Source organism: Triturus cristatus, chromosome 10 (assembly GCF_964204655.1).
Source record: "Triturus cristatus chromosome 10, aTriCri1.1, whole genome shotgun sequence".
Lineage (NCBI taxonomy): Eukaryota > Metazoa > Chordata > Amphibia > Caudata > Salamandridae > Triturus > Triturus cristatus.
Genome location: NC_140593.1, coordinates 187,035,305 through 187,062,237, shown reverse-complemented (window position 1 = coordinate 187,062,237; position 26,933 = coordinate 187,035,305). Strand labels below are relative to the sequence as shown.

Sequence of the window (26,933 nt, the reverse complement as noted above, 5' to 3'; positions counted from 1 at the left end):
AGGCAGATCCCGCCCCCCCTATAATCTAATATTGCTATGTAAGAGATAACATGCAGGGGTTAGACCCTGTGGGGAGATACCCCTGACTAGCAGGAATCCACTGCTGTTGGTCATAACAGATCAGTGTATCTACTAAGTACTAAATTTTTAATCTTGGTTTGACCAGTGTTTGACTACAAAGGACATTGTCCCCCTCTTTGACCAGAAAGCCGGTATACCTTAAAGTCTAGGGTAAGAGTTGTTGGTTTCCATCAGATAGATACTTGTAGGAAGTGATTATGGCAAATCAAGATTTTTTTAGTATTATTGCTATGTATATAATACTGTGCACAGTGCAGGCGTGTCATCTTTGCATGAGTTTGTTATCACGGGTGCTATGGGTGCAGTGACGTGCAGTGTTACTTGGATGCCCACGTCACTATAAATTTGAATGTTTTTGCCTAAGGAAGGTGATATATAAAAATATTTCTCCTATCTTAAGAGGCTAAATTGACTATTGTTCCATATCGGGTAGGACTCACTTGAGTGTATTAGTATTTTTTGTTCTTTTTTTTCACTTTGTAACACTGAGGCACAGATTGGGAGCCTTGGCCATGAGGAATACCACAGACCCGCCCAGACCATCTAATGAGGGCAGAAGTATGTTGGCCTAGCTATTGAGATGGTGTGAGTCATTGCTCCTCACTTACCATCCCACCCGTTTTTAACCTTACCTGTGATCCCCATTTTATAAAGGCTACCTGCTGGGGTACTGTAAGGTATTTTTAAATTCACTAATCTGTATCCTGCTCTTGTTCAGTAGTATTTTATCTAAGAAATCCCTCCTGTGCCAAGTCCAACAGGAGGTCTAGTCTGCCCTGGTGGCACTGTCCTTCTAGGGTGGGGAGAGGTTGCAGATGATGAAGCATGACACAATTATGTGTGTGAGGCTTCCTCTTGCATAAGGATGACCTTCCCTTAGCTCTAGCACTGGAATTTTGTGAGTATCCAATTTGGAAATTCATCTATCCTACTTTGAGGTGGAAATCTAGCCTCAGGTATTCATCCTTGAGCTGCTGCACCTATTTGTGATAGTTGTATTTTCTGAAGAGGGTGTTCTCGGAAGTGTAGCCCATTCTCTCCCCGGTGTACTATAGGTCTATTTTTGCTGATATAGCAACTGTTTTTTCGTGACACTGAGATTAAAATAGTTTGAATATGTTTCAGAAATCTGACAACAAATCCCATGCCAGACACCTTTGTTAATCAAGTAGAAACTAATTTTGGTTACTTGTTCGAGCCTTAGGTATGCCCGTTCTTTTCTGATATGGTTGATTTGTCTCTTTGCAACTTTGTGGCATAGGCACTTGAAATAGGCATGCCAGGGGTGCTGCAGCACCCCACAGTAACCATGTTCGAGTTCAGAAAGTAAATGAGCAATAATGTGACTTTTTTTCTTCATTTTTGCTTTTAACATTTGCGGAGTTTTCAAAGATGGAGGGCAAATCTCAGGCTAAGGTTTCTGACAAATTGCTGCCTATTCTTTCAGTTTTGAATTAGTGTTAACTTTTCTTTCTCTGATTGCAAAGATAGTTCACTTTACAAAATTCTCTATCTGACAATCTTGTTGCAGTACAGGGTGTGTGAAAGTAAAGGCTGTAGGTTATCAGTTTTTTCTAACACGCAACAAAATGTAATTCCCTGTAAATGAAGTTATAGATATTTCAAAATATATCAGTAGTTAAGAAAGCACAAATGAAGCACATGTTTTGTAATTCTGAAGTGTGGCAAAGATTTTAAAAAGATCAGAACAAATCAAGATACATTACTTGGTGATGAGGAAATGCTAAATATTTGTAGAAACATGATTTCTACGTATTGTCTTTTGTGTGTAATATAGTTGTATGAGTAAAACCGCATATCCGTGCGAATTGTGTCTATTTCAATGGAAAAAGTGGTATCTGTAAATAGTGCACTACCGCACAATGTTTTAGTATTATATTTGTAACAGTATATTCCAAAATGCACCATCAGCTACATACTACACCCTTCTCACTCTCCTGCTGAATGGACGTTGCTCATTCGCTACATTTGTTCTTTTTCTGATGCGTGGATTTTTCACAACTTCACTGACTTTAGTGATGTAACATTGGTGACATAACCCTTACTCTGCGTTACAACAAACAAATGATGGACGGAATGCTGACAATGCAGACATTCTCCCCCAGTCAAGAGATCTGGGTTAAATCCATCGTTCTTTTGCCCACTACACCACTCCAGTTTAGACATGGCCATATGCAAATCAGTCTTGACCCTGTGCCTCTGAACATTGTTCCAGCACCCCTGCTTTATGGTTGAGTTAAACAAATATCACTTCTGTGTCTTGCTTCATATTCAATTTGCATGGTAAATCTGCGTTTCAATTCAAAAGCAAGGACAGAGTGTAAGTTAATAAAGTTGCACAAGTCTGGGATCTCTGTGTGCGGCAACAGTAAAATATTTGAAGCTAGTAATGCAAAAAATGGGAAACTCGATTTTCACCTCATTTCTGAAATCATGCATAACGTTTTATCAGTGCTTGACAGTTCAAAAAACTACTGATGTGGGTAAAGGCACAGAGGGTAAATGCAGGCTTCAGTGTGAAATCCATTAGTAGCTACCCAATGAATAGAGCAATCTTCCCAATTTCAAATGCGCCCTCGCCCAGTCTGTCTGAGGCAGAGGTGAGGTCTAGTTGCACTTGCATCCATGGGCCTAGTAATGACCCAGGCTTCCAAGTTTGAACTCATTTAGAAATCCCAAGAAATCTCTTCATCTGCTTGTGTTACACTGTATTTTAAGGAAAACTGAGAACATTTAGAAACGGGTTGTACTACATTACGTAAAAGTAACATCCATGTTTCTATTTAAATTTACAATTGAAGATTTATATAGGTCATATTTCCAGTAGACACTGCAATTTTTCTACTATAACTTCAATTATTCCTTATTAATACTTAATTATGTGTTGTTTATAATGCATCTTGTATGTTTAGGTTCTTTTAAATAATCTGCTAATGTTTTCATAATAAGGACTTCAGCTAGTGCATGTAAAAAAGTGTGTTTTATATTGATTTGGGCATAGTGCAGTATGTGGAGGGCTCAGAGTTTTAAGATGGTCCAACTTCACCCAATAAATTCTGCTTTCACTAAGAAATCAGCTGATTGGGGGCCCGGTTTCTTTCTAGACTGAGGGCCATTCACACCCATTTCTAGCTACAGAAATTGATTGTGAGTCACACATATATATTATTTAGATTGCTTTGCTGGGTACAAGAACGTCTTACATCATGTATTGACAAGAAACTTGGTACATTCCATTCAGCCATTCGAATACCGATCATGTGGTGATGACAATCAACAAAGTCCAAAGTTTAGTCCATGTGTGCTTTATTGGTTTTAATTGATAGGATACTTAAGAATTAAAAAAGAAAGCACAGGTAACACAAATGACAAGAGACAATTGTGTCATGTGCACAATTGTTATGTCTTTAAACCAAATGTTAATGTCCGAAGTCTTATTGTTGAACCAGGTAACATGAAAAGTAATTAGCTTTACTTGAATACTATCAATCTAGCAACTGGTAGGTTATGCAAGATGTTGTACAACAATTTGTCTCCAGCCTTCCTGATTTTGTACATATTCTCAGCTATTTAATATTTACTTTGGGCTCCATGAAAGCATATCAGAACAATGATATAGGGCCTATTATTCAGGTTATGAATAGAACATTCTATTTGTTAAGTGGCTATCTTTGCCTTCCAGGGCAGAAAACCCATCCTAAACAAAGATCGGGAATTTTATTATTTGGGATACTCCTACAGAACTGCCTCCTGAAATCTTCCATAATAAACTAATCAACCAACATTATCCAACATTATCTCAGTTTTCCTTTCTTTTGTGGATAACCAGATTGTTCTCATCCACTGCCACACACATTTATGGCTATGTTCAGATTGCTGGTATGCACAGACCCAATGCTGATGTACATCAATATATCAAGTAGTGTTTTAATATTCATGTGAACAACACTGATGACAGTGGGGGAAACCAACTGCGTAGACTTTTCATCCAGGGAGTACCACAGCCAAGCCAGAAAGGGAGCCCAAATTCCAGCCACCCTCTTTATTCTGTCCTGGAATTCCTAGCTGGCCATGTTGCAAGAGTTGGACAGGTCATTTAGGATTAATAGCCATTCCTGGTCATGGTCTGCCTCCAACAACCTTTCTTACATTCACTCCAAAATCCAGACTGATACTTGGCCAGTACCCATTGGTTTCAACGTTAAGGGGTAGTTGTTGATTGTTTTCAGAAACATTTGCAAAAGAGGGAGTATCCAATTGGGTGAAAAAAACATGAATTCAATGGGATTCATTTTGGGATTTTTCAATGAGCACTTTATATACTTAAGATACAACTAGAAACATGTTGCCTTATTTTTTGAGGAGTTCACGATATTGCCAATAATGCCTAATAAGGATTGGGTGCATTCCTCAAGTTTGGAGAAAGAACAATGATCCACTGGGAATTGTGCTATAAACAAGAGAGTAGAATGAGTATTGCATTTTTTAATGCTTTATGGAATAGAAGATCATAGACTTTATTGTATCTTCATATGGTTTAAGTCTATACTAATTCCTGTGAACAACCAGCATTGTAAAAGCCAAATGCTCTCACCCACGAGAGTTATTGTCAAAAAAAGAAATGCTGCCAGTATGATAGTGCTTTTTTTATTGCTGATGGAAGAGAGGGCAGGGTGGGAGTCAACAAAAGGGGATAGAGGGTGTGTGATTAGTGGCAACATAGACAACAGAGGTTGTAGGGAAAGAAGCTCTATGACGTGGTCACATTACTGTACTTTTTGTTATTGCATGGTGGGAGCTGGAGAGAAGCAACACAGACAATGGGGGAGGGGCTTCAAGCAAACAGAAGCAGATGGACAACCGAGTAATGGAGGGAATGATTGAGAGCAAACATATAGATGATTGAGAGTGAGAGGGAGGCGCTGAGGGACAAGCATGCCAAAGGTGCAAGTCGGCAGGGTGGGGTAAGAAAATAGACAATGGATGGTGGGAGGGAGAGGGTCCGAGCAAGCAGACAGAGGAGGATAAGAGCACAAGGACGATAGATAAAAACACATGCTGTCCTAGAGTGCTTAACCAAAAAGAAAAAAGTTAAACCTTAAAAAAACAGCAGCGCAGTGAAAGGTCACAAGTAATGTGCCCATGCCCAGGAGAGGGACAAACGCACAAAGAGGAAGGCAACCTATGGCAGCTGCCCAATAAGAAGAAAGCAAGTGTGATGATAAAGCTAACCAACAATAAGCAATTGTTGGCCTCTAAATCAAGTTAGAAAATAAAAGTTTCAAGAGACAGCACACATATTGTCCAGGGAAAACCTAAAATGGTAAAATACTATAATCTCAAACGAATCCCCCTGAAAGCTTTAAGTTATGACAATTCGCTCCATCAAAGCAGTGATCACAAATGGATTAATATTAAAGACTGCAGCAGTCTCATCATCACTTGAATCAGTGTGAATTAATGAAATGGTGTTCTTATTGGAATAATCATTTTCTCATTTCTGCTCCTAACAAATCTTTAATAACGAAAATAGCTATGTTGTCTCGCATATCCTAGGTCATCTTAACACTGAGATAAGAGACACCAGTAGCACAGAGGAAACCACAACAGTCATGAAGACCATTTACTCCGGGGACCCGGTGAATAGCTGACCCCACCACATCTTTGACAAAGGAGCAATCCCTACCAGGGAAGCCTCAAACCCCCCCCCCCCCCCCCCCACACCACCCCCATCACTACATCCACCTTCCTGAACCTTCCTGAAACCATGGGAATACACCGCTGTCAACATCCTCCTAAAGAAACCCCTGGCCATCCTGACCAAACTTTCCAATTACAGACCAATATATCTCTTTCTCAACCCAGCTAAAGTCTTGCAAAAAGCTATCAACAATCACCTGTCAGCCATCTTGCCAAACACCAGCTTCTCAATACCACACTATCAGGATTTAGACCAACCACAGCACGAAAACTGCCCTTATAGAAGCAATGGATGACATCTGGATGATCCTTGATAGAGGGCAAACCACAACCCTCATCCTTCTAAACCTATCGGTACCCTTAAACACTGCCGCCCATCCCACCCTAATCTGATGAGTCGGCAATGCAGGTATCCAGGGACACACCCTTGAACGGATCTGCTCCTTCCTCACCAGAAAATCTCAAACCGTCAACATGTCTCCCCTACTCCTCTGAAGCACAAGATCTTATTTGGGAAGTTCCACGGGGATCTTGCTCAGACCCGAAGCTCTTCAACATCTACATGACTCCTCTGGCTGACGTCATGAGAGCTCATAACATAAACATACTCACTTATGCTGATGACACGCAACTGATACTGTCTCTCTCAGACAAAACACCAGGCACAAGTTGGCCACATGCATGGCAGAAGTGCCCACCTATATGGAATCTAATTGCCTAAAACTGAACTAAAACAAGACTAAAATGGTGGTTTTCGGCACTCAACCTAGTGGCCATAGACCTTGGACCAACTCTCATGCCCTGCTCACAAGCGAGAAACCTCAGAATCATCGTAGACAACAAACTGGACATGACTACTGAGTCAATGCAGTGGTCTTGTCCTGCTTCAACATCCCAAGGATGCTGAAGAACATCTTCAAGTGGGTACCAGACAACCCCAGGAAAACAGCTGCATTCACTTCCATCAACCTTCCAGACACCTGTGCTCTGCTAGTCTCTCACTAGCACACACCATACGCACACACAAACCCTAAAGCCAGGAACAACCTCCCACAACACGTCAGAGCCTCCTCCTCTCTCCTTGGCTTTTGCAAGAAGCTGACAACCCAGCTTTTAGAGAAAGCATTCCAGGGTTGACCTCTCACACCTGCTACAGAGCACCTGGATACCCTCACAGGTGATTAGCAGGCTATAAAAACAGACCTAACATATTTGTGTAAAAACATTTAATTCATACATTCTGTCTTCATGGATTAAAAATAAACCTTGTACATTGTTGTTCACTTATAATATGGTAAGTGGTCAAGATTTTTCACTGAATTAACCAGACATTACTGATGCACATTTATCAAAATACACGTGATGCTGATTTTCACAGTCGGAGTTTGGCAAGTTGGATACTAAACTCAACTGGGTATAGGTGCAGGAAGTCTACAGAGCTAGGAGTGCGGGTAGCTCAGAAGGAGAGTGGAAAGAGTAGGACTTCAGTGCTGATGAATTCAGCTTAAGGGAGCATACTATTGTCTAATGATGGATGACCGCACAAGAGTCTGATATGAGAATGCAGAAGAAAGAAAAGCATATTTGGGTGTTACCTGTATGTAGCTCGCAAAAGAGCAAAATGGAGAAGACCATGTCGCCGAAGAAATTACCCACCATGCCAAGGGTCCTTATGGTGCCATGGGCAGTAAGAGGTTCAATGTTGTCAAAATCTGCAAATGGATCAAGAAGTGTGAGGATGAATGAGAGGTGGTGATGGTAGGCAGAGGTGATGAAGTTCACTACATGCTTGGGAGCTGCTGTCATGGAGGGAAGAGAATGAATGCCTAACTGGATGGTGCTCAGCACACTCTTGGAGATAAGATGGAGAATGAGGCCATTGAGGGCAAGGTGTTCAAGTACTTGTGGGGAAGTGGAAACTATACTTAGATGGGGTGGTACAGTGTGCTGCTACTTTGTTAATTACTTTTACAAATTGCTGTCATATACGAGAGAATGGTCGAAAAAGAGGATAGACGGAATAGTATTTGCGTGATTGGAGGATTGAAAGCATCAGATGGGTCAGACAAAGTTATTGTATTTAAATATTGAGATATGTTCTGTGGGGGGTGTAGCTGCAACGTCTAACGACAGTAGTGATGTATAGTTGGGTTGTAGATGCGCACGAGCAGGAGCCAGAGATGTAAGTAGTGACGCAAGCATGTGTCTGATTGTGGTGATTTTGGAAGAGAAGTGGTTTGTAAAGCCAGATGTAGAAAGGGGAGAGACAACTGATCTAGGTAGAGCAAGACTATAGTTTGTGTGTACCAGTCGATGTGGGCATGGTTGAAGTGAGGGAATGAGGTTTTGCGAAGTAGAAAAAGTAAGCATTTTCAGGTGCTGTAGGCCTCATGTACAGGATTTGCTGCATGTATGTAGTTTTGCCTTAGTCTTCTACTGGCACTTTTTTACAATGGAATGTGCACATCATAGTGTTGGAGGAACATATCTCCACTGAGTGTGAGACTCTTGGATAGTGCGTGTATAGCCAAGAGTTGTAGTTCGAAATGTATGTCGGAGGGGCGGATTGACACAGTACATGATATTTCTTGTGTAAAGATGTGAGCTCATTTTATAATTGGTCAAGGAAGCAGAGGGATTCGGTAGAATGTTATTTTAGTCAAGTGGGGTAGCCATTCAGGAGGGAGTAGGGAAGATGGCATAGCATATGTTAATGATGGCATCTTTGGAGGGAGAGAGGTCCATGATGAGTACAAAGTGTCATCAGCATTGGGTCTAATGGTTGCCGATGGTTACGATAGTCTGTTGCAAGAGGGTTTCACAAAGTTGTTTGCTGTGGGCCAGATTTAAGGAGAGTGCTGGTTATTATCCATTCGAGGATATTGCCAGTGTTTTAAATGAAAGATTTTATTCCACTTGGCGGCAGGGCCCGCTTTAGAGCTGTTGGAGCCCGGAGCGAAATTCCTTTTTGGCAACCCCAACCCCGACCTCCTCTTCGGATTCCCTTCCTATCACCGGACAAAAGAGCCCCTCAACTATCCACACCTCCTTTCTCTTATACATTTCTTTTCTTCTAGAGAACTGGTAAAGACAGTCTTTACTAATAAGAATGTATATCTACCCAAACAAACCCTTTTTAGCAATATTAGGAAAAGATTCCATTGGGGGTAATTGTTAGTCCTCATTCCTCACAAAGTCAGCCTGCAAGATACCCACTCTAAAAAGCATTTTCGAAAATACTCTTTAGTTTTCCTATTTTATGTGGGATTTATTGAACTCTCAGGTGCAAAACGCTGAACCAATTGTGAAAACTATGACAGGAATCCCCATTTTGGTGAACTTGAGTTACTACTGCCACAATCCTTAACATGCAGACACCTTAGGCGTGATCACAGAAATACTGCCATTTTGGACCACACTCGCATTGCAGCAAATAGTTATAGCAGCGATGCTTATCCTTCATAACTCTACTCATTTGATATTTCTTTGTCTTTTGCATTTTTAGTTCAGAACTTTTACTTCTTTTGGCCACATCACTGTTTCAATCTATCCCTCAGAATCACTGAGCTCTGATGTATCGCCTTATGAGGCTGCTAAGGATCACTATTTTTAGGAGATATATGTTAAAAGAAGTAACCTGCTAGTCCATATGGATGATGCTCTCACCCTGAAATTTATCAGCCAATCAGAATTAAATGAGACCATGCTGGTGCCTCATGTGAGGCCACATGGATTGAGCAATAAATAGAATGATGCAACGCTTTCTTTTTAGGAGTCAAGGATTCTCGGCATGTCCCACATGAGAGAAAGGATATGCCCATCTCTTATGATGAGCACAGTGAGGCAGAAGAGGAAACCGAATTATAGCTGGTGAGGGAGTTTTGAGTGTTGGTTTGAAAAAGGTTAAATGGTCTTAGTACTTCAACGTGGCTATGACCTGGAACCTCACCATTATAATCTCAGTTTAGGTTTCTAGTGGTAGCATGGTGGGGATCATTGAACTCCTCTCGCCTTCATGCTGGAGTCCAGGGCTGGCTTGCCGGTGGCATTATGGCAATCAATGAAAGAACAGCATGAGGTGTGAGGTTCCGTGAAAACTGAACCCGTGTTTTGGAACTAATGGTACCGTGACGATTTTGGTATTAGGGAATCATAAATGATGAGTTTAGTATGGGCGAGTGTTTTCGCAACGCTGCACTGAAGGATTTGTCATATATTGCTGGTTTTCGTGTTTAAACCTACGGGTTTCATTTTGTGCACGACGTCCATTTTGTATCATTGCCCACACATAGTCAGTGAATGGGCGATGTCCGAGCGATGACCCTGTTTGGGTAACCTCACAAGGATAGGTATTCCTTGGTGCACGTTCTGCTGAATTCCGCATGACTTGGCGAAAGCTGACTCTGCCGCCCGAAGCTGACCCTGCCACACCGGCTCTTTTGTCTTGTCCTGCTTGAGCAAGATTGCTGACCCTGATACAATAGACCACGCTTCTTTTATTTGCCTACAAGTATGTCTTATCTGACTCTCCTATTTTCTGCATCTATCCCTGTATTTCCCTCTAGCCTTTTATGATGAGGCGGTGACCAATTTTATTATGGGGCGGTCCGGCCTTTCAATAGAGGGATGTCAGAATTGTGTGATTGAAGGCCGGACACCTGGAGATGGGAATGTGATGTTGTGTGATCTTATTGTTTGGAATACAGAAACGGGAATAATTGTAAACTTGTAGGAATGTTTGCCCGAGGCATAATAGTCAGTATTTAAGGAGCGACCTGCTTTGTACAAATCGAGCAGTCTCCGTAGAATCTATCTCGTATGATACTTCTGTGACTTCTGTGCCTGACTGCAGTCATTAAAAAGATCTTTCGACGCCAGAGGATGATTCCCGTGTCTCTGTTTGTTTAGTACGCCAAAACAGGTGAACCCCGAAGGTCTCAGGTGTTGTCCCCTGGCACCGCTGGGTCTTAAAATTGCCCAGTCATTCAGTTGGCGCCCAATGTGGGGCGACATCGAGCGGTCCCGGTCCTAGCCTGAAGATTGTGAGGAGCTTCGTGTGAAATTTCCGAGGGAGGTGCACCCCACTTCATCGATCCATGTATGTCGCATAAGTGGTCCGAAGGTCTTTCCCCGCGAAGGTTCCCGCTTCCAGACGGCTGCAAAGGACTGGCGCCCTGACTGTCGACCTGTTTTGGAGCCTGGCGTAGTCCTTAGTACGGCGAGACAATAGACGGGTCTTCCTGGTGACGTCATTGATCTTTCAGTTAAGTATAAAGGGTCGCTTCCAGTCCTCAGGTTTGTTCCTTAGTTTTGTTTGGTAACTCGAGTTCTTTGGTCCTTAGTTTTGGTTTGCATGGTTCCATTGCATTTGGTTTAGTTTGGTCTTTAGGATTATTTGGTAGCTGCAGTTCCCAAAAACCGAGGGTCTCGTACATTTACAAGTGTATCGGTAGAGATAGCCCCTTGAAGTTTGAAACTCGGTTAGTGAGCGAAGATGCCTAACCGTAGTCTTGGTGTCTTGTCTTGTCTTGGATGTTGCAACAAGGATTCCCGATTGGAGGACTCTTGTCCGATACCTCCAGTTGGAACTCCGACTTACGAGCTCTATTCGAAGCATGGTGTGGGTCCTATCACGTATAATACGGTATGGGTCCACTATACGAGGAAAGATGGTGTTCTCAGATGGCCACAACATGGTAGCTTTGAAACTTCAATTTTGGATAATTTGGAAGCGAAATTATTGAAGAAGAAAGCCCGGCCGGCGATGTTTGACTCCTTTCGTCTATGGCGCAAAGAAGCCAAGCAGAAAGAAATCAAACAGGCTAAAATGGATAAACGAGAAAAAGGTGTTACGATTATGCAAGCTGCTAGGCAGTTTAAGGAAGATGAAGAAGAGAAAGCGATCGAGATTTCCACTAGACAACATAGCATGGCAATTGATAAGTGCTACCCTGTTTTACCACCATGTCCCGATAAGCCGATAGAGGACCCCGAAAAGGATCCTCTGATGTCTTATTTATTGAAGTTGCCACCTCCTTATGTACAAAGTCCTACAGCTCTTTTGCTTCCCCCTGCTGTACAACCGGCTGCTGGTCAGTCTTTGGTAGTTCATCCTCCACCACCTGTTTCTGCTCCTGTCCCTGCCCCTGTTCCTCAGTTGGGTTATGTTCCTTCGGCACCCCCTCTTCCTGGGTTGCCTCTTTCGTCTTTAACTACTACACCTCACCCTACTACGTCTGTTACCCTTGTTTCTGTTACTCCTTTTGCCCCTTTGCTTTCATTGAACGCTGTCTCTCCTGCTCTTATGCCTATTTCACCTTCCGTTCGTCGGCGAGTAACCGACACCGTCCCTAGTTTTCTGACTCTTCTTTTTGGGTCACTAATTGCGCCCGTCGTTTCTGATTCCACGCAGAGACGTAGCCAGCTCCCTGACCCTGGGGAACGAGCCTTATTAGATTCGATGGCTCATAGGTGGATTTTGAAACCCAATAGGTATAGTTCTCGTATAGTTTACGATACATTTTCTCAATGGAATGAACCGACTCAGAGGTATGTGTTTGAGGAGATGTGTAAGCTGTTGCGAGATGAATGGGATAACGACGACTTAGACTCAACCCCTACTGAAATGCTCGAACTCCAGAGTCAATTTGCGAAAGGTATGATAGTGGGTTCTGAAGCTAGACATGTGTTAGAACGGCTTCTTGCCTATAGGTCTGTACTGCCCTCTAGAGCTTTGTTTGCGAGTGATTCTTTGGCAACAAAGACATTAGGACAGTATCCTATGAGAGAGGTCCCGCCAGTATGGCGTGATGCGGTACAGGCTGATGCAGGGAAAGGTATTCAGGCGACTCCAGCGCATTTTCAGAGAGTTTGGATACATGTCCCATGGAAAAGGTCTGAAGTGTTAGCATTAAAACAGACTTTGCCAGACCCACGTAAAAATCCTACTGGTTACTATAAGGAATTGTCCCAGACAGTGGACGCTTGTATTATGAACATTGCAGAGATTGAGATGTTGTTTGGCAATGTAGTGCCACAACCGATATGGGCAAAGATCCGCCATGAGGATCATCCAAACGAGTTAGGTGGTACCTGGACGGCTATTTTAGCTGCAGATGCTCTCCAAGTAGGAGGTGCAAAGCCTGAGCCCCTATTAGCGGAGTTACCGAATAGAATAGTTAATTTGATGAAGACTTTGATGCCGGCGTTGAGAGTTAACTGGGATAAATTGTCGGCTTGTAAGCAGAAGAAGGATGAAAGTGTGTCCGACTTTTTCACGCGATTTGAAGAGACTTTTGTGGACCACAGTGGTCAAGACATGAGTTCGGAGGGAGGCCAGAGACTATTTGTCGATAAATTCGTGTTTAACTTGTTGCCTGACTTGTGCAACAAATTGAAAGACTCAGAAAGTGCTTGGGCTGTTTCTTCAACGGCTCAGATTCTAGCTACAGCCCAATATTACGAGAACAGAGATAAGGAAGAAAAGGAACGAGTAGAAAAGAAAACGAAGGACTTGAAGACTAAGGTGTTGTTGCAGCAGGCGTATCCCCCTCGCTCGAATCAGAACGATTCGCAGCAACGTTCGCAATTTCAGCAACACACAGTTCCCGAAAGTACCACTGAGATCGGAGTATTTCGCTTCTCGGCCCTTGTTAGGATTGAATCAATGTGCATACTACAAGGAAGATGGTCATTATAAGAACGAGTGCCCTGTTTTGCGACAACGTATGAATGGTGTGCCAGTTCAGAGAGGTCGTGGTGGTTTTCAGCACGTCTCTAGAGGTAGAGGACGTGGTGTTGCGTTTTCTCAGAATGAGCGTTCTTTTCCGTCACAGAGTTCTCTTAATTGTTTTGATCAATCGAAGGTGCAATCTGATAGATCTCCACAGTACCATGTAGATGATTACTATGTCGAGGGCGAGAGTGCTGCGTATAATGATTGCTAGGATAGCCATGGACAGAGAGAGGGAGTAGTGTCAGTTCCAGTCGATCAGAGTGGGCCTTACGTTTCAGTAGCTATATCAAGTGTGGTTGAGCCTTTCCTGTTGGATACTGGTGCGGCAAAAAGTTCAATCATACATTCTAAACTCCCTGGCGCACCTTTGTCTGGCTTAACGAATGTCTCAGTAGGATTTTCTGGAGCCCCTGTTCGTAATCCAGTCTCTAGTCCTTTGTCCCTTTCAATTGGACCATGTGAGTTAGAAGCACCGTTGATTTTGACTACTGGTTGTGGTGAGAACTTGTTGGGTTTGGACCTGTTGAAATGATTGTATGCGACGTTGCATTGTTCCCCTTCGGGAGTACAACTTACATTGGGTAGGAAAGTGATCTCTCCTATGTATGTGTCGACAGATAGACTTCCACCAGAATTGCGTTCACTCCCTGAATCTCTTTGGGCTACGGGTCCTAATGATGTGGGTCTTTTGGAAATTCCTCCATATGTTGTTCAGCTTAGACCGAACGTCAGGTTACCGCGAATTCCGCAATATCGAATTTCGGGCGATGGTGAATGAGCACTCTTAGCGATCATTTATGATTTGATCCAGGAGGGTGTGATTGAAGAAACACGAGGTAACGTGTGTAATAGTCCTGTTTTGCCGATTTTGAAACGTACCGATTCTTCCCAACCTCCTGTGTATCGGTTTGTAATTGATCTCAGAGAAGTGAACAAGATTGTGGTTCCACAGTTTCCTGTGGTTCCCGACATTACAGCTTTATTGACATTGATTCCTGCTTCAGTTGCCTGGTTCTGGGTGATTGACTTGAAGAATGCCTTCTTTAGCATCCCAATAGCAGAAGAGAGTAGGGACACTTTTGGTTTCTCATTGGGTGGTCGTAGCTTTAGATTCAAGCGCGCACCTCAAGGTTATTGTGAGAGTCCTTCGATATATAGTCAGGCTCTGAAAAGCCAGCTTGATACCTCTGTGTTACCTGTTGGTGCTGCTCTGATCCAGTACGTAGATGATCTTTTAGTAGCTGCTGATGACAAGGCAACTTGCAAAGCGGCTACGATTTCCTTGCTACATCATTTGTCTGATTTACATCATAAGGTGTCACCTTCTAAGTTACAATATTGTTGCCAAGAAGTAACCTACTTAGTTCATCTCTTGTCAAAGGAGGGAAGAAGGTTGACCCCGGAACGAATTAGAGCAATTGCTCAAATGACTGTGCCAAGCACTCAGAGAGAAGTACGTGCCTTTTTAGGTATCGCATCATACTGCAGACAATGGATCCCAAATTTCTCCTTGTTAGCAAAGCCTTTGTTAGCTCTCACGTGCAAAGATGTTTCGAATCCTCTGCCTTGGTCTGATGACTGTCAGAAGAGTTTTTCTGAGTTACGCGATGCGTTGTGTTCAGCTCCTGTGTTGGGTACTCCCGACTACAGTAAGCCGTTTACACTATACGTTCATGAAAGAGAGGGTTGTGCGTTGTGTGTTGATGCAACAATTTGGTGATAAACAGCGCCCGTGCGCGTATTTTTCTTCGACTTTAGATCCAGTAGCAAGAGCATTGCCGAGCTGTCTTAGAGAGACAGCGGCAGCTGCTGTGTCTATTCGACAGTCTGCTGGTCTGGTCATGGATAATATGTTAGTGGTAATGGTTCCACATGCAGTAGATACTCTATTGAACAGGACGAAAACTCAACATCTTACGAGTGCTAGGTTGTCAGGCTATGAGCTGACACTCTTGGCAAGCCATATCCAGATTAAAAGATGTAGTGTTTTGAATCCAGCCACATTGTTGCCGACTACTGTAGAGTCGAGTGATTTAGAACCACATGATTGTTGCTTGCGAACTGAAGAAGAAACGAAGGGTCGGATCGATTTGAAAGATACCCCGTTGTCCGATCCGGATGGTACTTTGTATGTGGATGGTTCGTGCTTTAAGTTGCCGAATGGTGATGTGACTGCTGCGTATGCTGTGACGACATTGATTACGATTGTTGAGACTGCGAGAGTAAGTCAGAATTCTGCACAAGCTGCAGAGTTGATTGCGTTGACGAGAGCATGTGTCTTGGCCGAGGGAAAGAGAGTGAATGTGTTCACCGACAGTCAGTATGCGTTTGGTGTTGCACACAGTTTTGGACGATTATGGAAAGAGAGAGGATTTTTGACGTCCCACGGGACAAAAATACAGCATGGACAATTGGTGAATGAGCTTCTGGAATCACTTACTTTGCCAAAGCAAGTTGCGATGGTGAAGTGTAGTGCGCATCGGAAGGTTACGGATGATGTTGGTCATGGTAATGCGTTTGCAGATGAGGTTGCGAAAGAGAAGGCAAAGAACATGATGAGTCGAATGTATGTTGCAAGTTCTGCAAGATGGGTTACTGATGCTGGAATGTGTGAAAATACGATTGAGAGTGTGAAGTCAATTCAGAAGGAGGCTACTGAGAGTGAGAAGAATGTGTGGAAAGAAAGTATGGGTAAATTGGATTTGATTGGTTGTTGGATTGATCTGTCTGAACATCAGAGATGGATGTTACCCGATGCGTATGTGCTTGCAGTCGTTACAATGGCACATGGAATGGCACACATAAGTGCGAAGGGAATTTGCAAGTTGTTGGCCCCAGTATGGAAGAATGATGGGATTTCTAAGTGTGCGGAGAGGGTGGTTAAGAATTGCATGGTGTGCCTGATGCATAATCCTGGCAAGGAAACTCCAACTCCAGCTGGTCATTTTGCTCCCGCGACTTGTCCCTTTGAGATTATTCAATTAGATTTCATTCATATGGAAAGGTGTAACAACCTTAAGTATGTCCTTGTTGTAGTTTGTGCATTTTCACGATGGATCGAAGCCTACCCCTTGAAAGATAATACAGCCCTGTCTACAGCCAAAGTCCTTCTCAAAGAGTTCTTCCCTAGGTTCGGCATGCCACGGATTGTATGGTCGGATAATGGAAGTGAGTTTGTGGGAAAGGTTATGAAGAGTGTGTGTATGGGTTTGGGGATTAGGCAGAAGTTCCATAGTGCTAATCATCCACAGTCCGCAGGTCTTGTTGAGGGTTATAACGGGACTCTGAAACTGAAGTTAGCTAAGATCCAAACAACTACTGGATTGTCATGGCCAGATGCATTGCCTTTGGCTCTTCTGTCCACTAGGGCGACTGTTCACTCTCGAGTAGGGCTTAGCCCGTATGAAATTGTGTTTGGTCATCCCGCGAACGTTTGGGGAGTCCCTAGACCTAAGGAATTTACCCAGCTCGAATATCCCATGTTGATCGATTACCTTTATGACTTGACTGCTAAACTAAGTGCCATTCATCAACAGGTTTTTGAGGCTCTGCCAAAACCAACAGAGGGACCAGGACACAAGTTACAGCCTGGCGATTTCGTTGTCGTAAAGAACTTTGGGAAATCCAGAAACTTGGAGCCAAGATATATTGGACCGTTCCAGGTCCTGTTGTCAATACGGACTGCTGTTCGATTAGCTGGAAGAAAGCATTGGGTGCACGCTGCCCATAAGAAGCGTGTACCGCTACCTTTACCGTATGACAAGTGGATTAGACAGGGAATTGGCAGTTCTGAGACAGAGAGTGTTCCTAGGCTTGTCCCGTTCAGCGATGCACGATTCAAAAGTCTTGAGTCAGCTAAACTGAAGAACACTGCTGCTCCACCTGGAACTGTGCCTTTGCCCCTGGATCCGAACATTACTCCATTCAAACATTCACCTGAACAATTGAACACTGTCTTGTCATCTGGTCCTTTGTTCGAAGAGCAGACACAACCTGGAAGACATAGTTACTCTTTACGCTCCCATTCGAAGGACTAATAAAGTGAATACCTTTTTTTGTTTTCTCTTGCCTCCTCTGCCCTGACAACTCGTTTCTGGACAATTGTATTCTCCTCAGCCAGGAAGTTTTCTGTATGTGTGTTCCTGAACCGGCCATCCGGGTTCGCCGTAGGGCCGCGACGTGTGCCTAGTTTTGATTTGCAGGTTACCAGACACTAGGTCGGTTTCCCCGGTTGGTTTTTGGGAACTCCCAAGGCTAACGGACGCATTTCTGAACAGGTACAAACCAACTGCCGCGGACGGCTCGAGTAGAGGATGGAGCTTCCTGAGCTGCGAGGTGTTAATACTGTGATAGAGCGAAATTGCATGAAATATTGCGCAACAAATGTTTCCTGATCCAGTGTGCCCTAATGTTTTTAATTTTCTTGATAACTTTGGTGTGTGGAATTGTTTTTATCTTTGTACCTGCTATGTCTACGGTGCCTCCTCACGTTTCTTTTTCCGCTACTACTGCTTCTTCGCATTCCTTGCACCCTTTGCCTGAACACGAACAAGCTAGACGTTCTGAGTTTGTAAACAATTCGTTTATTCAACTTCTGCACCAACACCAACTAGTGATGAATACGACTAATTGCTGGGTGTGTGGTTTGATGCCGCATACCACTGATAAGGGTATCCCGTATCTAGTTCTGCCTTTTAGCTATAATGGGTCATCGTGGGCATTCCAGACTATGTTCCTTTTTGCACTTGAGACCTATCCCCCGCGACCACCGCGCTCCACAAAATTTAGCTCCAGCAATAAAGCCTTGGTAAGAGGAGTGGCCGATATGAGTAGAAATATCGATGCATATTCATCCATTCCCAAGGATGAGTTGCGAGCTTATGCGGGTTGGAATGCGACTGGGTATAGCATTAGTCTGGGCGAGAAACAGCACAAGAGTTCATCTCCGATTTGGGTCGTACCCCACCTAGGTCGTTTTTGTTTGCAAGGCAATGGTCAGAATCTGAGAGCTCAGCTAGGGAAGAGTGACTGTACTGAAACGTACGTTTTCCCATCACAGTCTTCCCCTGCGTTTTTGGCTGCCAAGGGTACATACTTTGTCTGTTATGATCGAGCATACACATGGTTGCCCCCTGATTTTTCGGGAACATGTTATGTTGCTAACTTACTACCGCCGACATTTACTGCTGCCTCTGATTATCACAAGACTAGAGTTGTGAGAGGTGTTGTTAGTCAGGAGGATACTGCTGGTCAGGAAGCGGGAGACTTCTTCATGGGTTTCCTGCCATTTTGGGGACCTATGGTCAATAGTAGGAACCTGAGACAACTGACTCGTGTAGTTGAATCCACTGTTAATGTAACGGCTGGTGCCCTTGGTAACTTGACAGCTGAGCTTCAAGCGGATCGCCTTATGACGTTGCAAAATCGTATGGTTCTAGACGTTGTACTTGCAGATCGAGGTGGAGTATGTAAAGTGATCCGATTGAGTTGCTGTGTTTTCATTCCGGATAATGCTCTGACAGTTTATGAGGCCATTTCCAAATTGCATAAGATCTCTGATTCAATACATGTGGATGAAGGAGAGTGGTCGCTAACTGGATGGATTTGGAATCTATTATCTGCGTGGGGATGGAAGATTCTGATGGTCATTGGGGTTGTTCTAGTTCTCCTGTTTTCGTGCTGTCTCTGTGTCCAGTGTGGTCCTGCCTTATGTGGCCTTTGTGCTGCGACATGTATAAGAAGGCCGCCTGTTACTAGAGAGGCACTGATGGAAAGGATGATGCTTCAGCAACACCTCAGTGATTTGATGAAAATAGGCATCGACTCAGATATCGATTAGTGCTTGCCTATGTAAGGGCAAAAGGAGGGTCTGAGGTTCCGTGAAAACTGAACCCGTGTTTTGGAACTAATGGGACCGTGACGATTTTGGTATTAGGGAATCACAAATGATGAGTTTAGTATGGGCGAGTGTTTTCGCAACGCTGCACTGAAGGATTTGTCATATATTGCTGGTTTTCGTGTTTAAACCTACGGGTTTCATTTTGTGCACGACGTCCATTTTGTATCATTGCCCTCACATAGTCAGTGAATGGGCGATGTCCGAGCGATGACCCTGTTTGGGTAACCTCACAAGGATACGTATTCCTTAGTGCACGTTCTGCTGAATTCCGCATGACTTGGCGAAAGCTGACTCTGCCGCCCAAAGCTGACCCTGCCACACCGGCTCTTTTGTCTTGTCCTGCTTGAGCAAGATTGCTGACCCTGATACAATAGACCACGCTTCTTTTATTTGCCTACGAGTATGTCTTATCTGACTCTCCTATTTTCTGCATCTATCCCTGTATTTCCCTCTAGCCTTTTATGATGAGGAGGTGACCAATTTTATTATGGGGCGGTCCGGCCTTTCAATAGAGGGATGTCAGAATTGTGTGATTGAAGGCCGGACACCTGGAGATGGGAATGTGATGTTGTGTGATCTTATTGTTTGGAATACAGAAACGGGAATAATTGTAAACTTGTAGGAATGTTTGCCCGAGGCATAGTAGTTAGTATTTAAGGAGCGACCTGCTTTGTACAAATCGAGCAGTCTCCGTAGAATCTATCTCGTATGATACTTCTGTGACTTCTGTTCCTGACTGCAGTCATTAAAAAGATCTTTCGACGCCAGAGGATGATTCCCGTGTCTCTGTTTGTTTAGTACGCCAAAACAGGTGAACCCCGAAGGTCTCAGGTGTTGTCCCCTGGCGCCGCTGGGTCTTAAAATTGCCCAGTCCTTCAGGTGCATCCCCTCAAAATTCTTCCTGATTTACTTACAGTATAAGTAGCCAATAGAACTGTGTCGGTGTGATGCTGGGGGCTAGTCTCCTCTCTTTGTCGCAGCCCAGTATATCCGTAGTTGTTTGGTCGGCATAAGTAGTGGGACACTATTTGTGATCACTTTTCTCACCTTTGTCTCAACAGTTTTAGTGTTCGATGGTGATGGTCTGGATCATGGAGGTGGTGGGTCTGAACAAGCTTTGAGAGGGATTATCAGGTTGCCCTGAGACGTTTTGCTCCTCCTGTCATGTTGTAAATTGCATTACGGAATCTGCAGTGCTTTCATAGGAGCGATGCAAGCAGAATGAGCACTGGCGTAACATTAGCCCCTGCGGTGTGGGGCTCGAGCTCCAGGAGGCCCCCTTCAGCATGGAGGCCGGCTGGCGTGCCCCTGGCCTGAGAGCGCCTGACTGGGTCCGAAATGGGGGTAGTGGCTCCATGTACATTGCATGGGTGTCCCCTCAAGTTTGTTACGCCACTGAGAACGAGACCATAAAAGTTGCCTAGGCAGAACTTTAGAATTTTAGGTACTGAGGGTAATGACTCGCAAGTCGTCATTTATTTCATTTTTGAACATGGCTTCATTTCAGATATTGAGTAAAGTAGAAAACCTAAAGGGCCTGATTAACGTCTCAAGCAGCTCATTAACAATAGCACACATTTTGGTGAAAATCTATGAACTCCTGAAGAAGTTGTCATCATGACACTGGCAGCTCAAGTATTTGGTTTACTTTATATAAGCAAGGAGACAGTCCTGAGACCACCATTTTTATGGGGTTATTGAAGGTAAATACATTAACATTAAACTCTGGCTCTAGAGCTATAACATTGTCTTAATACCTTTTGAAAGGTTTCTTTTGGAACCCATATATATGTTATTGAAAAATGATGAACATAGATTTGCTCATTTTAGGTCACAGCCTACGAGACAGTGCATCTGTCTGGTTTGCCAAAGACAACTTGGGGACATTCAGAAAGCTGATCCAGGAATGCATTACACCATTTGCTTACAATTGGCTTTGTGGATTGTAACTCTCATTTTCTGGCTGTCAATTTGCTGGCTTTATTTGCTTTGGGCTGTCCAGCTTGAGTTTGTCCCTCTAGTTGCCCAAACCTTGTTCCTGTGTTCTACCACAAACTTACTTTCTGTAAACAGACCTTTAAATCCAGTTCTTATCTTGTTACATTTGCTGTGCATTCAAAGACAGAGGTCAAATGTCACACTCCCTCTTCCCATGGAGCTTAGTGACGATTCCTCCTCTGACTTCAAAGTGAGAGAATTTATGTGACGATTCTGTGATTATCAATATAAGAAGAGAGAGAGAGTAGAATTATTTCTTTGGCACACACACACACACAAAAAAGAAAGGGGCGAATGTTTCAGAATATATCAGAATGAGTACAAATGAAGCATATCTGTTTTGTAATTCTGAAGTGTGGTGGAAATAAATACTAGAATACGATCAAAGCACATCAATACACTAGTTGATGACCTTTGCACACATTATCATTTGTGTGCAGTAAAACAAATTTTCAGTGCAAATGTAATGGTCATTTCAATTGAAAATGTGTTGTCTGTAATGGCGGTGTGCCTCCACACCTTGCTTACTCCACACTATGCCACTTCACTTCACCTCACTCTATCCCGTTCCACTCTATGCCATGCCACTACATTCAACAACACTCCACTCTACTCCCCTTCACACCACTTCCCCACTCCAATCTTCCCCACTCCACTCTCCCACTACACTCCAATGTACCCCAGTCTAACCCACTCCACTCTGCCCCAATCTACCCCACTTCTCTCCAGTCTAATCTACTCGGCCCTACACCACTCTAATCTATCCCACTCCACCCGAATCTACTGCTCTCCACTCAAATCTACCCCACTCCACTCAAATCTACCCCACTCTGCTCCAATCTACTGATGTCTACCCCACTCCAATCTACCTCCATGTAATCCACTCCAATCTACCCCAAACCACTTCACTCTACCTGACTCCACTCAAATCTACCCCACTCAAATCTACCCCACTCTGCTCCAATCTACTAATGTCTACCCCACTCCAATCTACCTCCATGTAATCCACTCCAATCTACCCCAAACCACTCCACTCTACCTGACTCCACTCAAATCTACCCCACTCAAATCTACCCCACTCTGCTCCAATCTACTGATGTCTACCCTACTTCAATCTACCTCCATGTAATCCACTCCAATCTACCCCAAACCACTCCACTCTACCTGACTCCTCTCAAATCTACTCCACTATAATGTACCACATTCCAATTTACACCCCTAAATTTAAATTTACCCCACCCCACTCTAATCTCCACTGCAATCTATCCAATCCTCTCCACTCCAATCTACCCCACTCCATCAAAATGTACCCCACTACAATCTACCCCACTACAATCAATCTACTGTACTCCAGTCTAATCTACCCAACTCTAATCTAACACACTCCACTCAAATTTAACTCACTCCACCCCACTCCAACCTACTCTACCCAGTCTACCCCACTTCAGCCCAATCTACCCTGCTCCACCTCATTGCATCGCTCCACTCTACCCCCACTCCAATCCAACCCAAACCACTCCACTGTAATCTACCTCACTCCAATCTACCCCACTCCAATCAAACCCACTTCAAACTACCCCTCTCCAATCATCCCTTTTCAATGTACCCCATTCCAATCTCCTCCAGTCTAATCTACTCCATTCCAATCTACCCCGTCGTATTCTACCCCACTACACTGCATTCCAATCTATCTCACTCCAATCTATCCAACTCCACCCCACTCCACTCTACCCCACTCCACTCTGCCGCAGTCTACCACACTCCATTCCACTCTACCCAATCTACCACACTGAACTTTACTCCAATTTACATCATGCCACCCAAATCTACCCCACTCCACCCCAATGCACCCCACTCCATACCACTCCAATCTGCCTCACTTCAAAATTCCCTATTCCAATATACTCCACTCCAATCTACACCACCCTAACTAAATCTACCTCATCCCGATCTACTACACACCACTCTATCCAACCCCACTAGAATCTACTCCATTCCAATCTACTCCACTCAAGTCTACTCCACTCCAAACTACCCTAATCCACTGCACTCTGCTCTTCCCCAATCTACCCATCTCTACTCCAATCTACTCCACTTAATCACAATCTACCCCACTCCAATCTACTCCAACCCATCCCACACCACTCCAATCTACACCACTACCCCAATGTATCCCAATCCACTTCATCCAAATCGACCCCACTCCAACATACCCTACCCTACCCCCTCTCCATTGCATTCTACCTTACAATAATCCACCCCACTTCAATCTTCCCCACTCCAGTATACCCGGCTCCACTCTACCACACTCCACTCCAATCTGCCCCACTCCACCCTTCCCCACTCTACTCCAATCTACCCCAATATATCCCACTCCACTGTACCCTAATCTATCCCACTGCAATCTACCTCACTCCAATCTACCCACTCCACCCCAATGGCCCACTCCAATAGCCCCCTCCATCCCAATTTGCCCCAATTCAATCTACCCCAGTATAATCTGCCACACTAATCTACCCCACTTGCCCATTCCAATCTACCCCTCTCCACCCAAATCCATTCCACCACTCCACTTTATGCCAATTTACCCCACTTCACTCTACCCCGAACTACCCCACTCCAATCTACCCCACCCTACTCCATGCCACTAACATTTAGCAATGCTGAACAGCAGCCACAATGGTGTACATAATGGCTAAAAGACATTGCCAAAGCCAACATCTTTTGCATAGGCGAGACCTATGAGCTTTGCCAGTGCTTATTTATTCTTACCAAAATGTACTATTTTTAAGAACGAAACACCTGCAAATAAATAAATAATTCTTAACTCTCCAACATTTGTTTTGCAAAACGAGACTACATCCCTCTATGGATTTAGCTATATTTATAAAACTAACTTTCGTTTATAAACATGGGAAATGAGAATAGATTAATGAAATGCCCTGGCGTTGAAGGATGACCTTTGTAAATGTTGTGTAATAACATGACGTTTATTTTTTCCTGAGCAATATTAATAACAATGAAAATTTCTGTGCTGCACACTATAAACTAAATTGTTTCTTGACCCTTACAAATAAGTTAAATTTGTGACAAGTGTATTTCATTTAATCAACTTTGGAAGAATGACATGCTGAATGTATCCACTAGGTTTCCAACCTGTGACTCTTATGTGACTCACAGATGTCAGCTTGAAGTTTCTAGCTTGTTGAGCTAACGTTTGGTCTGATAGGTAATAAGTGAATTTACTTACCCGTTATACAAATGTCATTTAAAACTGAAATGTCCATAAAATATTTTCTGCTTATCCAGTATTTTAAGTCCTAAAATGGAGTCCTGGACCGAACCACTTTATCCACTGTTTGTGCTGCACTCCATTATTTAGTAGAAAAAATGTCCTGAAAAGTTGCTCTCAGCCCCTAGAATGAGGTGTTGTATTCTCGTATTGGTCAAAAAAAAAAAACTATGATTTAAATCAAATGGAACTTTATACAAAAAGAAAAATCTATCAATATCATCTGTGTAAGGAATGTTAACCCAGGAATTAAGAGACCGTAACATTCTTAGATGTCTGTTGTGAAAAGCTGCTCATATAAAAATTGACCAACTACCTGGTCATGACCTAAAAGTAAGAAGAAGTAAGATCACAGAACGCACACTATCATTAACAACGTCAATATTATGAAAATATCAGTATGGCATGTATTGTGGTGTTAGAATTTGATATGACCTCTGCAGTGTAGTAGTAAATGTGTGAATGCAGAAATAATAGACTGCTTGTTGAAAATGACATCAATTATTGGACTGCATTTAGTTTCAGTGGAATTGAATGAATTCAGCAGTTTTTAATTTTGTAATCTGTTTTTCACCATTGTGAGAGCAGAGAGTGGTCTATGCCTCATAAGAGGGGGAGCCTAGAGTGGTTCATGATGCTACTCTTCTCCCTCTCGATTATTTTGCTAACTTATCCTGCTCTAGCTTCTCAATGGCCAACACAAGACCCAACCTACAGTCTGATTTATGCTGACCATGTCCTGTTAATGACCAAGACTAAGATTGATTGACAGCATTTGAAGAACACCCTTTATTGCGACACCCTCTTAAACGAGCTAAAAGTAAACCTTCACAAAACTAAAGGCATGAATCGGGGGACAAATTAAAAAAGCATGGAAAATGGGACCCACATGCCAGGAAAGTGCAAAGAAAAGCTGAATACAAATACTTTGGTCTGTTAATCGATGACCGAGCCTGGTTTTTACTCCATAAATAGCACATGACCAATAAAGCCTCGTCTCTCCTTTCCATGTTCTGCTCACTCAACAAGCAAATATCTGGTCCCACTCTGGCCCCAATGCTTAAAGTCATTCAGGCAAAATTACTCCCTTCACTTGCCTACGGTTCGGAAACATTGAGGGGAAGAGAGACAAAACTGCTTGACAATCTAACTACAAAGATATACAAGAGGGCAGTTTTACCACAACACTCCTCATCAGTCGAACTTCAATTAGAATTTGGTCTACTTAAGCAATCGATCACTCGCAAGGTGGTGTTCTTGAAATTGAATCTGCAATGCTAGACCACGTGCTTTGGTGTGAATTTGAGACCTCACGAGTGAACATGCCTATAAAACATTATCTACATTTGTCTCTAGCCGAACTGCATGCAGAAGAGCTATGGAATACCCCTCTCGCCTAAGGCTTTTTCAAAAATCTGCCTTCCAGGAACGTCCGTTCTTTGTCACTGCTGGAGGACAAGCAGGAATTGTCAAAACATGCTCACACTTGGACATTAATTAACAGCTATCCGGTCCTCTCCAGTCAACTTTATCTCGAAATTCCTCTAGGAATAGCTATAAAGTATCAACTTTTGTTATACCACCTGTGAGTACTTCCAACCTTGGACCTATTGCCCAAGTGGTGCAATCCCAGTGACTTGCAGCATTGTAGACTCTTCGGTTACTCCAAGGAATCCATATAGCACATTCTGTGTGCCAGTCCCGTATTGGCATCAGTGAGATGAGCTTGGTTAAAACAATTGCTCAATCAGGTGGGGATCCGCGCATGCAGTAGTAGCTTCAATTCAAGTCACTATCATTCGCTTGAGTGCTCGCTTTGTGAATTTCATGAATTTTGCAGAAAAAACTCTAGCAAAGTCTGTAGCAAATTTAAACATTTTATGGTGTACAGTGAATTTTAAATTGCATGCGTATGAAAAAATAATTTGGTGTTGTATGAAATGGTTTTAATTACTAGCCTAAATAAAATTTGAGTTCTCCTTATCTGGCTTCTCAGGAAGCATGTTTTGCCTACTAATATAATTGCACAATCTTCATGTTTGAAATTTACACGAGATCTACATCTGCCATAATATTAAAAGCCAAACTATTGAACTGCTATCCAGAACAAATAAATGGACATTAAGGGTTACAACAATCTACCACTGTGTATCTATGGATCAGTGACAAAATTAATGTAAGTGTAAGTAATAATTATTTTCTTCTAC

At 43.2% G+C, this 26,933-nt stretch overlaps 1 protein-coding gene across 4 annotated transcripts in view; it reads left to right on the top strand.

Annotated features, from left to right (window-relative positions):
* VWDE (von Willebrand factor D and EGF domains) overlaps window positions 1–26,933 on the top strand; it is a 384,361-nt gene that overhangs the window by 20,442 nt on the left and 336,986 nt on the right. The window lies entirely within an intron of this gene.